Genomic DNA, 13,133 nt, shown 5'->3' with positions numbered 1-13,133 from the left:
TTCTATGGTTACAATTTTATGACAATTGATAAAAATTAACCTATATTTTCAAACCAATAAAATATGCCCGAATTTGGCTACATTTGTATATATATATATATATATATATATATATATATATATATATATATATATATATATATATATATATATATATATATAATTTTTTTAAATCCAAAGACAATGCGGAGAAAGACCGGAATTATGAAAGTAAAGAAAGAAAAACAAACAAATATAGACGGGTATGCTTGAGTAGAGGAGTGTCTAGCCTTTATTCGTCTATCATTTTTCACCTCAATGCATAATTATTTATAACCAAGTCGCTAGTATGTCCGGTGTATGTAAAGTCCGTGGTTGGTATGGAACTTTGATTAATTTCGAGAGAAAGGGACCTCTCTTTTTCAAAAGACAAAAGTGGATTCAAGATGGCGAAAATGAACGCGACAGGACTGCAGAAACAGGGCAGGGTCAGTTGGGGGTAATTTTTTTTTACTTATTTTTTTATTATTTCTGTTGTGAGCTTTGGTTATATATATATATATATATATATATATATATATATATATATATATATATATATGCATTATGTTTCCTTTATTTTATACAATATTGTATAATTTATTGTTCTTATTATTACTGTTATTGCTATTGTTATCGTTGTTATTATTATTCTGATTGTTATTGTTTTTATTATTATACGGACAAGGGGTTTCATTCTTTACAATAATAGTATCGCGGTGAAGATTCACGTGACCTGTTGTGTGAGGGGGTAGAAGATAACAGTTTAAGACCTTATTTTATCTCTTTTTAATGTATTATATATATATATGTTTTATACTAGTTTGTATTAAATATTAAATATATATATATATTTTTTTACCCCCCCCCCGTTTTTCTGATTCTGTTGTTGATGCTTTTATTTTGTGTTCTTTTGTTTATAGTTGTTTTTTTACATTTTGGTTTTGTTTTATCTTTTATGTATCTATATTCGTGTGTTAAGGAGGTGATTCGGGCTTATTCTTTTGAGCATTTATGTTATTTATTTGTTTTATTTTTAGCTATAATACTCTGTCTTTGTTTATGTATATAGGCACTTATTTATATATTTTTTATTGTAATAAGCAGTACCGGGTAAATAATGGTGTAAAAGAGATAATTCTGTTTAACTTTAATACTTGTATCTTTTCTTTTTTTTATCTTGCTGTTTTTTTTTTACATATGCAGTACCAGGTAAATTATAGTGTAAGGGAGATAATTCTGTTTGACTTTATTACTTGTATCTTTTCTTTTCTTTTTTACTTATTTATTTTTATCTTGCTTAAGTTTAATAACTATATACATACTATATATACCTACCACACATGCATAAATGCCCGTACATAAATACACATACGCACATAAATGTACGTATACCATACGCACATACCATGTGTATACTATATTCAGTGGATTATAGTGTAAGGGAGATAACTCCATCGGACTTAATTTTTTTTACTTTCTTTTTATTTAATCTTTTTTTTATCTTGCTCTTGCTATGAGTACCGTATTATTTATTAATTCTATATACTTCAATTTATATATATATATGTATATTTTTCTTTTTTAGTATTCATTTCTTTACTTTCATAATTCCGGTCTTTCTCCGCATTGTCTTTGGCTTTAAAAAAAATTCTATATACTTCTTTAACAACAATGCTTCAAGCAAACTACTACATACTCTTATATATATATATATATATATATATATATATATATATATATATATATATATATATATTGTTTTAACAAAAACCAAGACATCAAAGGATGGGTTGAAAGCAATAATTAGTGTATTTCATCGTTAGTTACAATTGTTTCAAGACTTTTCGGATAAATTCAAACATTATGTCGTTTGAAAATTTTTACAAGAACAGCCTTTCTTCAAACTTATTGAATAGGAACACTTTAACAATAAAACATTATGGAAACCATTTCCCTTATGAGGAAAAGAAAACAAGCGAAAATATTTTACCTATATCTCAGCCTTTTATTTAATATTTCTTCTATTTAACTATGTAAAAGGCTTCCAGTAAACACAAATTGCGCCTTTTTAATTTCCCAGGTCTATACTTACTATCCTGATCTAGTATTGACTGTTTCAATTCAAAATCTTTTTTGTTTCTATGAAGTTCTCTGACCCAATCACCTAATGTAATTGTGTTCCTCTTTTTATTTCTAATGTTGATTCTTGTACCATCCTCCCTTCTATCATTAACACATTCTCTATTAGTTTCCATCTCCGGTTCATTTTTAAAGGATACAACATGGTTTCTGTATCTTTCCTTAAAGACGCAACCCGTGGCTCCAAGATAGACCTTCTTAATATTATCAGCCTTAATCTCACATTTGTACACTGTTTCTGAGGTTAAGCATTTGCCACCCAATGGACAATTAGCAGGTATTCTGCAGTTACATTTTCTCTCTGAAACACGTTCATCCGATACTGATTTATTATTATCCCTTACTTTGCTTATTTTCCTGTTATTAGAGCTTATATATATATATATATATATATATATATATATATATATATATATATGTGTGTGTGTGTGTGTGTGTGTATATATATATATATATATATATATATATATATATATATATATATTTATTTATATATTTATTTTGCCCGATTTAAAAATGTTTTTGGAATGCGTTTTTAACTTTCTACTGAAATTTAAGAAATCCGCGTAAAATCCGAATAATTCGTGTCTTGTTAGTAAACCCTTCATCAAGTTAGCAGCCTTGTCGACATTTTGTATCATTCTTTTTGACCCTCCTCCCATGGCATCCACCAAATTCATGTATTTTTGTTGTGCGTGCCTCAAGAAAGTTTTGTCATAGTTTGGCCAACGATGTAACAAAACCTTGTTTGCCCTTCATTAGCCGTCCAGGAAAGAAGGAACAACGAGACACACGGAACGATGCGATCGCTTCCAGGTCACGACTTTTCCCGTCTTTCTCATTCCTCCCCCCCCCTCCCATTTGCTACATACGTTGTCCCGTCATTTACAATATTGAGAGGATCGCACGATGGAGTACATTTTGCACGATTTTGTTGAAATTACACCTTGCCGAGAAATATGGCGGACCACGAAGAGAAACGGCGTCTCCCGTTTCTCAAAATGACGTTTGTTTATTTTTGGAGATTTGGACGCATTTCCGATGAATCGGGCAGCCATCTTGCTTTTGTGTTCGTCACGTAGCGGTGCTAACGACCACCCAAAACGAAGAAGAAGAAGAAGAAGAAGAAGAAGAAGAAAATAGGAAAAAATTAAGATGATGAAGAAGATGAAGAAGAAGAAAAATAAAATGATACATAACGAGGGGAAGAAGAGGAAAAATAAGAGGAAGAAAGAAGAGGAAGAACAAATAAGAAGCATAGGAAAAAGAAGGAGAAGAGGAAGGAGAGGGAAAGTAAAAAAAGAATTGAAAGAGAAATAAGTAGTGAGAAGGAGAAAAGAAAGTGAATGACGAGAAAGAATAATAATAAAGAGAATTAGAATAGGAAGAAGATGCCGGAGAATAAAAAGCCAAAAAAAAAAAAAAAAAAAAAGATGAAAAAAAGAAGAAGAAAAAGTGGAGAAAGAAAAAGAAGTGAAGATAGAGGTAGAAGAGGAAAAGAAAGATAAATAAGATGAAGAAAAAGTAAGATGAAGAAAGAGAAGAAGAGGAAGGCGAGAAACATTAAGAAGAAGAAGAAAAAAGAAAAGTTGGAAGAAGAAAGAGTGATATAAGAAGAGAGAGAACGGCTTCTTATTCTTTTTTCTTTCTTTCTGTCTTTCTTTTTTAATTCTCCATTTCCTTCCATCTTTATTTAATTCTTTGCTCCATTTTCTTTCTTCCTCTCTTTTTCTATCACTTTCTCTAGTTTCTTCTTTTTTTCTTGTCTTTTCTTTCATTTCTTTTTACTTTTCTTTCCTTGTCGATCTTCTTTTTGTTGCTTTCTTTCGTTCCTTTTATACTTATTTCTTCTTCTGTGTTTCTTTCTTTATTTCGTTTCCTCTTCTGCCTTCCTTTTTTTTCTCTGTTTCTTTTTTCTGTAATTCATTTCCCCCTTTTTTCCCTTTCATTCTTTTTCCTTTCGTTTCTTCTTTTTCTTGGTTTCATCTTTTAATTCTTCTTTCTTTCTTTCTTTATTTCTGTAATTATTTCTTTCATATTTTTTACTTATTGTTTCTTTTCCTCAATTTCTATCTTGATTTTTTTTCCTTTCTTTTTCATGTTTCCTTTGCGTTTTTACATTTCAAAATCATTTTTAGAAGTTCATTTTCTTTTTCTTTCCTTATTTTTCATTTTCTTCCTTTTTTTCATTCAATCTTGATATATTTTATCTTTGTCTGAGTTTTTTTTTTTAGATTATTTATTACGTAAATTATCTTTGCCCTTTTCTTTTCCTCCCCCCCCCCTACTGAATTTCCTCTTCCATAATCCTTCTAATCTTTCACTTTCGACCCCCCAACGCTCGTAAGCATTTCTTCCTTCATTGGGTGGGATTCATTTTCATCGGCACGTGACATGTTTCAAGACACAGAAAATAAAAAAATAAATAATAAAAATAAAAAAATTAAAAAAATACCAACGACCATTTCCGCTTACTGTGTTGATTCCCTTTTACTCTTCGTAAAAGAATTGAGCTTTCCAGGTAGTCGGTAATGTAAATTTGTCTTACATCATAGCCAGCGCAATAATCTAAAGGCAAGGGTTCCTGCTGATCAAACGACTGGGTTTCGGGCGATTTAGCAGCGAAACCTTCAAACCAAAAATAAGGGTCAAAAGTTCAAATATATAACAAATAAATGTTACCAAAGGCAAGCTAAGTTACTTTCTTACCTACATGGATAAGTTTTTTTTGTGTTTTAACGTATTTTATAGCTGTTATTCGATTCGACAACAAGTAGTACAGAGTTAGTAAGTTAAACCGACAACAACATGGCTGACAAGCACATGCCATCTTCGGAGTGTCAGTAATGGCTCATGACTCGAAAAACAAGCAAAATACTGATAGAAATTCACCCAATAAGCGTCATCGTAACATTTATTGGGTGAATTTCTATCAGTATTTTGTTTTATTTGCATAATTTAGCGATTTCAATGCAATAAACGCTTTAAAATATGTTCAACCACACAAAAGTTATTCAGGTAGGTAGAAGAATAACTTATCTTTCCTTTAGTAATCTTTATTGGAATTTTTTATCCTTTTTTTTTCGTTTGTTGGATTCTTCTGTTAAATCACCGAATTTCAGCTTTAAAAATCACCTCGTTTAGCCACATTGAAGAGTCGCAAGATATTTCTAGATATTCCAGAGCTAACAAAGATATTTCTAGATATTCCAGAGCTAACAAAGATATTTCTAGATATTCCAGAGCTAACAAAGATATTTCTAGATATTCCAGAGCTAACAAAGATATTTCTAGATATTCCAGAGCTAACAAAGATATTTCTAGATATTCCAGAGCTAACAAAGATATTTCTAGATATTCCAGAGCTAACAAAGATATTTCTAGATATTCCAGAGCTAACAAAGATATTTCTAGATATTCCAGAGCTAACAAAGATATTTCTAGATATTCCAGAGCTAACAAAGATATTTCTAGATATTCCAGAGCTAACAAAGATATTTCTAGATATTCCAGAGCTAACAAAGATATTTCTAGATATTCCAGAGCTAACAAACTTATGACGCAAACCTTTGAACGTAACTCACTATGATATATTTTACGAGACACATTCTGTTTGAAAATGGATTTAAGGAGGATTTCAAATATAATGGATCGAAAGCTATTCCAATCGGCCAGTGAATATCGATGAATTCTATGACAAAGTCCATGAAAATTCTATGAAAAGTCCATCAGAGGACTTCCTAAACGTTACTTTATTTTAATTTTTATTGAGACATCTGAGGGATGAGAGGGTCTAAGCAGAGACAGGAAAGGAGACTGTACACTGTTCAGGGCAAGTTGTCAGGAGAAAGTCAAGAAAGCTTGCAAAATGTCCATCAGGTTAGGGTTAGGGTTACTCGTGTGGGCGTGTCAACAATTGGTTGTAGTAAGATCGAAATGTGATTCGAACGAACGTTAAAAAGCGAATAGCTTGAATAGCCACCCTCTGTCTTCTCCAGTCGTTTAATGGTTTTCATATTTTTTAAGCAAAAGTTAAAAAAGAAACACCTTTTTATGTATTTTCATGTATTATTTTTTTTTCTTTATTGTAACGTTTTTTTTTGTTATTTTTTCTTTTCAGGAACATTTTTTTCATGTAGGGTGGGGCTGGACAACCGTTTTTTTTTTCTTTTAAATTAAATTAAATTAAGACAGCCATGATGAGATTTTCAGTTTGGCATGTTGGAAAAACGTGAAAGTCCTTATCGACGTCCACTGCCGACATTAATCGTTTTGTTTGGCAATATGAAACGATATCTTCCGGCGTCTGCAATTGTTGATCCAAGGTGGAGATATTCATCATGTATAAAGTTGTTAGGAACGACCGTTTGAGAGTATGTTGTTTATTTAATTTATCGATTTTTTTCTTCCAATATTTTCCCCAAAGATCGTCTGCTCATTTGCCGCGCATTGATTGACTGATCGGCGTCTAACGTCCGATTACACTCAAATCCGATCGCATGACGCCATGTTCCGAGTAAAGCCGACCGGACGATTAGTTACGTCTGGTTCAAATTCTGCACACGTACTCAGCAGTTGTATAAATTTTCCCAAATGAACATTTTTTTTTACTAAAAATAACTTTTATTTTCTTGTAAACTTTGTTATATAAAATATTTTTATTGACTTTTCATTTACAAAATCTTAACGTTCGATAACTGATGACCCTAATGTTCCTCTATTTTTCATTTATTTTCATTTTAATCTGCATGCTCGTTCGTTTAATATGCTTAATTTTTTCCTTTCGTTATGACGTAACTTAATACATAATTTATATTAAATGTCCGTGTAGTTGTTGACCCCAAAACGCCAATGTTGACAAATTAATTAGCTGAAGCCAAGTTCCATACCACAACCTCATATCCAAGATAGAAATCGTTATAATCTCCCATCGTTATCAGTCTGGTTTGAGTGAACTAGCATTAAAGACATAGATGCTGGTATGAGGGCGAACAGACAGGGTATTACCAATTTAATGAGAGATTTGCTCAATCAACGAGGGGAGGGCGACAGAAGGCAAATGTGAAAGCGGAGCTGTGAATAAGCACAATATTAGTGGGGCAGATTGCTTAAACGATCTTTTACTTGGCAATACAAGTACCAAAATTTGAAGTTTCTCAGGTTTGCTCTTGCAGTCATCTTGAAAACTGGCAGTCATCTTGAATTTTCTGATGGCTCACGTTCTTTTCTTAAAATGTATGTTCTGAACGTCAGTTGTGCCAATTTTGGTGCTTGTATCACTATGTGAAAGATTCTTATGGAGTACTGAGATTACCTGTCCCACTATATATATAGGGAAAATCATGGTCTTCGTGGAAATGTCCATACCAAATCGAAAACCGCCCTTAATGTAGGCGCAGATTCAATGACTATGGCCATATTTGAGGTCGGTTTTTGTGGTCATGTTTGAGTAGTTTGTAGTACTTAGTTATGATACGATCCCAATATTTTTCCCGCTTCCGATACAATTACCGATTCTCTTTTAAATTCCCGATTCCGACACAATTACGGATTCCCATTTCGATTCTTTATAAATCTCGAAAAAGTTCTACTTTTTATTCCCGATTACCGTAAAAACACCAGTTCGATGTGCATATATTTTCTTATGGAGGGTTAGGGTGTAATCTATCGATGTTAGTTTTAAAAATCAATAAATATTGATTATTTTATCATTACTACCGCCAGTGGAAGATTTTACTTGTAAACAAAATCAATTAAGAATATGGAATTAAAGGAATCGTTTTTGGCATCGTAGAATAGACACGTATTTTTTCCGATTCCGGTCAATCGTCCCAACACAAATCATAATATCGACATCCTCTCTACAAAAAAAAAAAAAAAAATAAATAAATGAAATAAATATGTGTTAAAAAGTCATAAAAAATATAACAAAAAGAGTAAAGTATAGCAAGAGTGAAGTTCCTAAAAAATATAATGAGTGGGTGGGGGGGGTCATAAAGGGATACAAAGGTCATCTGAAATTAAATGGTTAATCAATATTGGCAGAGCTTTAGGCGGCCGAGATGAAGAGAAGGACGTTCAGAAAAATGTCACACACGCATCCAAAGCCAACTTAATATCTACGAAATGTGTTTTTTTTTTATGTGGTTTTAGTTGTTTTCATTTCTTTTTTTTATACTTGTGCTTGTTCTCCACAATCGCGAATGTGCTAAAGACGGCGACGACACGGACAGAACGAAATTCGAAAACGAAAAAGAATATCACGGAAACAGCGTCGGAGCGATTACTTTTAAGCAAGTGAGCACGTAGTTTTACGGCGCAATCAAGAAGTTACCTGTAAAAGATAACGGTCTAACGCCATTTTCACTCTAAAACAATCATCATATTTAGACTCCTGTAAATAGATCAGCAACATCAAAGATATATATTTCCATTTTTTTTGATACCATAATGATGACGTCACCATTCTAATGATGACACAGATGTTCACTACGCACCGCTGTGGGGCAAAATTGCAGCTTGGCGGCAAGGCTAGCTATATCTGTAATCGTTAGAGTAGATACTTGAACTTTAAAGAAACCAAACTAATTAAAACAAAAACACAAAAACAATTTGGAATAAGAGTAATTTATCCGCATTTAAAAAGAAAATCAGATTTTATATTAGTTCAGTAATGAATATTGTAAATGTATAAGTTGTTTGATTTGAGAAAATTCGCCGATTGTAAAGTCACTTAATTTGATCCCGACGCCATTTATGGTCGTTCTGCCTCAAAAATAAATAACAATGTGGGTGGCATATATATATATATATATATATATATATATATATATATATATATATATATATATATATATATATATATGTATATGCATACTTATATATATATGTATGTGTGTATGTATATATATGTATGTATATATATGCATAAATGTATGTATATATATGTATGTGTATATATATGTGTGTGTGTATATACGTATGTGTGTATATATATGTGTATATATATGTATATGTATGCTTATATATATATATATATATATATATATATATATATATATATATATATATATATATATGTATGCATTTTGCTGACAAATGGAAAGATAAAGCTAAAAATTTGAATAAGATGAAATGCTATAAGAAATCAGATTTGGATGTTTAAGTAAAATAAGAAAATTACCAAATTCAGCGATAAGTTTATCTGTTTTGTTTATCTGGTGTTTTTTAAAAAATTAATTTAAAACAACATTTTCTTTTAAATTAGATAAAAACACTGCGTATCAAATGTATTTCTACATTTCTTACTTAAAACAACATGTCTTTCTACTTTTAAAACGAAATAATTTTCTTGTAACTTGTTGGTAATCCTGACTATATAATTTGGCAAAGCATCTGTTTTACTAAATGCTACGTAATAACCTTGACATAACAACGCTTCCCTTTACTTCGTTGAAGTTAAGCAACTTTGACCCTTTGCTCAGTAAGAAATGTGTGACAATTTGGAAATATCAGGTGTTGTATGTTGGCGGTCTCTTTGCTCATTCCAGTGTCGTCCGGACATCTTGCTACTTGTCTCAAGCAATAACCGTTCAAAATGAATGTAGTTGGAGGTCGCGCACGTTACTTTATGATTTAAGATAATTTATAGAAGGCAATACAGTGCAGAAATGTAACGTGTATATATATATATATATATATATATATATATATATATATATATATATATATATATATAGTAAGTTATAAAATATATATGGCGATTAAGCTACACTGAATATTCCGCGCTTCATCCACTCTAGAACTCTTCAGGCTTATGCGCAAATTTTGTGGTTGTCTGTCGTTTTAATATACGCACCTTCTATTGAGATTTTAGTTAGCCAATCAGCTTTCTAGTATCCATCGCGCCCTTCCTATCAGCCAATGAACATGCACTTACCGGAAAAAGGCATATTTGACCTTTGGTTGACTTGTTCCTTTGTGTGTGCTCTATTTAGCCTGGATTTCTAGTTTGTTGACCTGTTTTAAATCTAGGTTAGGGATTTTTTTTATGTTAGTTTATATATATATATATATATATATATATATGTATATATATATAATATGTAGAAGAGAAATAGCGAACAACGGTGTTCAAAGGATAAAATTTACTCTAGGATAGCGATACAAAATAATTTTAAAACTAACAAAACAATAGAAAATAAACAAATATATAAATTAAATAAACATGAATATACATAAACTATCACACACACACACAATATATATATATATATATATATATATATATATATTTACACAGTGATCACCACTTATCAAGACCCGGAAGCCACTCAGGGATAAGGGTTATTGCAAGTACATTACGTTAGTGTGGAGATTTGATGAAGTGTTTACTTAAGGGGGCGGTTCATTAGGAATTTGTTTACGTTGGACTTGAAGACATCCAAGTTGTAGTCCGGTGGGAAGCAGGCAGACGGAACAGAGTTCCACAGGCGTTCAGTTCTTAGAAAGAAGCTTTGTTCATGGAATCCGCGTTTTGATTTAGGCACCGATATAGAGTGGGGGAAATTTTTCACAGTGGATTCAGCTAGACGGGTGTTTTTAGTAAAAGATTGGCGAGGGGGGGGACCAGAGATTGGAGTTCAGACGAGCACCTGCCATGGAAATAACGATAAAACAAGGATAGGCTCGCAACGTCTCCTGTGGGAGAGAGGTTGCAGGGTAGAGAAAAGGGCATCCCCCACTAAGCCACGAAGTCTATTTTGTACTCTGTCAAGGCAGGATAGGCTGTTTTTAGCAACTCCTGCCCAGATATGTCAACAGTATTCCATCCTTGGACGTACTTGGCTTTTATATAGATAGAGAATTGCATCAGTAGTGAGATATCTTCTGGAGCGGTAGAAGGATGCCACCATCTTTCCAGCGACCTTGGCAACAGACTTGATGTACGTGTTCCATTTCAGATCAGGAGTAAAGGGCAAACCAGGAAGCTTGTCAAAACACGGGGCCTCACCCAGATGAGAGCCATCCATCACAATTGATGCCAGATGGGGATCAGAGCGTTGATGATGTAAGGATAGGAGCTTGGTTTTGGATGCATTAAAGGTAACTAGCCACATCTTCCCCCACTGAACCACGCGCTCGAGATCAGAGGAGAGAGAATCAGAGAGAACTTTGTCATTTACAGCCTTTGATGTGTTGCCGTAGATGGTCGTGTCATCAGCATAGATGTCAACGAATGATTTAAGTATGTGTTTAGGGAGGTCATTGATGTAGATCAGGAAGAGAGTTGGACCCAGGATTTTACATATATATATATATATATATATATATATATGTATATATATATATATGTGTGTGTGTGTGTGTGTGTGTGTGTGTGTGATAGTTTATGTATATTCATGTTTATTTAATTTAATTATTTGTTTATTTTCTATTGTTTTTGTTAGTTTTAAAATTATTTTTTATCGCTATCCTAGAGTAAATTTTATCCTGTGAACACCGTTGTTCGCTATTTCTCTTCTACAGTTTAATAGATGTTGGGGTTCTTTAAAGTACAGGATAGCAAATTTTTCATGAAGGCATAATCTACACGGGTCGTCTGGGTCTCTACATGTGGTAGTTTGTCTTATTATTTTCCATTCGATAACCGGCGAATATCCGCTTTCCTTGAGTTCAAGGAAAGCGGGAAGACCTAGAATTTGAATTCTTTGGATTACTATTACATCTTGAGTGTTATAGGATTCAAGAACCCATGGCATATTGGATAAAGCACTTGGTAAAAATTCAGTTGTAATTGCACTCTTTTAAAGGGTGAAGGTTCAATCTTCAGCAGGATCAAAATTAAAAAAATACAATTGCGAAATATTTAGGACTTCTACATAATTATGAATGACGGAACGATAGTATTGGGTAAGCGATGATCTAAACAGAATGCGCTAGAATAATTGTGTAAATGCAATTTTTTGTTTATTTTGTTTCTGGATTTTTTGATATAAGGATTGATTCTTTGGATAATTATGCTTCATGTCATATGACACTTCTCGATGCACCGTGGTGGGTCCCTGACTAGAGCAGGGAATCAATCGATTTGATTGAAAAATGGGCAATTTCACCGATTTCGATGACAATAAAAATGCTGAAAGTTTGAAACATTCGTTGACCCTGATTCAATTCCGGGCAAAGTCGGGTCTCCCTGCTATCATGTGTGTTTTACTGGATTAGATTTCTCTGTTTCTCCCCAGATGGAATTGTTTAATGTCGAAACACAAGACTACAACTGGAAGCGATTCACCGTAAATAATTTATTAAATACTCATTGCTATTTATTCTTAACTGAATTCCCAATTATATTAGTCTAACCCTTTCCCAATTATATTAGTGTGTAACTGACTTGAATAGATTAGATAGAATTTTCAATTGGCGAAGCAGATTCCATCCACCAAAATGGTATCCACGGGGGCAGTCATTTAAAGATTAAAGTCGTGTTTCTGAAATTTTTAGATGAGGATTCATAATATATATATTAATATGATAGCGTGTGTGTTATTTTCTGTGTCACGCTTACATCCGAATCTTTTAATTGTTATGTACTTCCATTTCTTGTCATAAATAATTTTATCAAGAATTTTTCATAAATTTTGGTTTCAATTTCGATTATAGCTGATATATATATATATTATTATAGAGTCAATGTTTTATAGATTTTTATATATTATAAAGTTGCTATTTCAAAAATAAAAAAAAATATATTCATATGACTTGGGTGCATTAGTTTGAATCAAAACCGAAATAAAAAATTATATATATATATATATATATAATACTAACGCACCCAAGTCATATGGATATTTATTTTTTATATTTGAAATCGCAACTTTATAATATATTGAGAGAACATTAACTCTATAATAATATATAAGAAATCTGCAAGAATTAAAATATCATATTTAAGCGTACTTTACGACTGGGTT

Source organism: Euprymna scolopes, chromosome 28 (assembly GCF_053919585.1).
Source record: "Euprymna scolopes isolate OS-2025 chromosome 28, ASM5391958v1, whole genome shotgun sequence".
NCBI classification, from domain to species: domain Eukaryota; kingdom Metazoa; phylum Mollusca; class Cephalopoda; order Sepiida; family Sepiolidae; genus Euprymna; species Euprymna scolopes.
Note: the sequence above shows the minus strand (reverse complement) of the source record.